This window comes from Aptenodytes forsteri, unplaced genomic scaffold (assembly GCF_000699145.1).
Source record: "Aptenodytes forsteri isolate BGI_AS27 unplaced genomic scaffold, ASM69914v1 Scaffold482, whole genome shotgun sequence".
NCBI lineage: Eukaryota > Metazoa > Chordata > Aves > Sphenisciformes > Spheniscidae > Aptenodytes > Aptenodytes forsteri.
In genome coordinates, this window is record NW_008795046.1 from 1,052,063 (window position 1) to 1,053,517 (window position 1,455).

A 1,455-nucleotide genomic window follows, 5' to 3' on the forward strand; every position below is an offset into this window, starting at 1 on the left:
GGTGTTGGGTTGACGGTTGGACTCGATGATCTTAGAGGTCTTTTCCAACCTCAATGATTCTATGTCTAAACCTTACATTGTGGCATGACTCATAAAATTCAAAGGAAAATTTAGCAGAATGCCAGCAGAAATGGTTATAACTCACTTATAACTGGTGTAGCTGGTTACCTAATGAGTACTACAGCCAGCTCCTAAGAAACTGAACCATCTTACTTCACACAATTACTTTAGCTTGTGCAAGCTACTGAAACAGTGCTTCTGCTGGAAACATCACAACTGTACCGATGAACATTTCTCGTACTAGGGAAGCCTCCTCCTCTCTTTCTGAAGAGCGCAGACTAAGCTGCCCTGGAGCCAGTGACAACACAGGAGGTGGCCAAGACAGGGACAAAACAGAAGGACAAAACAGAGCAGGACATCCACGACCAATGGAAAATGGTCATGACGTTGAGGCAGCAGTATGACTCACTTTGGATTCAACCCTCTTCCAGAGAGAGGAAAGCAGAGTTTCTGACAGACATGATGCTTTTGATCCCTCCTCATGTGTTCCTTCCACTCTCATCCCCCGCTGCCGCAGCAACCTACCCTTCTGGATTCGTCCAGGACATGTCCCCGTTTGACGATGACTGCATAAGCACTTCTCAAACTGGAGTAGTGGCTAAGGGTGCAGCAAGCTTCTCAGGAAATCACTTGTTTTAATGCTCACAGTTGAGGGCCCGGTATGTTAACACCAAGCTGATTGTCATGAGCATCAGCTCTTTGATTGTTCAGTGAGTGGTATTCTTCCATTTCAGTAGTCTCTTTGCCTTTCCTTTTATCACCTTCATCAATACAAGCCTCTCCTTTCCACTAAGAGATTTATTGACACGTTGAAACCAGATGATGGTTGCCCTTGAGCTTTAGACTATATGACAGCAAACTCTAAAGCGAAGTGGAACTTAGCAACCACATTTACCTGTGTTGGATGACCGTGTTCAGATGGTATAAAGATTTTGCCCGTAGCCCAGAACAGAATTTTTGAAGTTTCAGTCTCCTTTTTCTGACTGGCCCTGTAAGTGCTGAAAGGGCAGAGACAGGGCTCTTCCTACAAATACAGGGTTAAGCGACGCGAATAGTGCCATAATAAGCAGTTGTACTTGGTGGCAGCTGTGCAACACAGGTCTTTGAAGTTCTTTACCTATTGTTATTTTAGCATTATATTCCTGGAAAGTACCTCAATTTTCCTGCACCTCCTACTTCCCGTATTATTCCTTGTCTGGGGAAATGTGATAGAAGTAAATTGTACCGTTAGAAGGAAAAACAAGCTAACCTGAGAGCAAGCATTGTTCAAAAGTTACATCTGAACTCACTGTGCTCTAAAGTTTAACGTATCTGTGCGAGCGGGGAGAGAGGGAGGCGGAGACTCCTCCCGGCGCATGCGCAGGCACGGCCCGAACGCCCAATCATCGATCGCGG

General features: G+C 45.4%; 1 pseudogene; it reads right to left on the reverse strand.

Moving 5' to 3' along the window:
* The window catches only part of LOC109279400, a 27,835-nt pseudogene extending 26,418 nt beyond the window's left edge, over positions 1-1,417 (reverse strand).
* Positions 1,418-1,455: the final 38 nt, after the last annotated feature.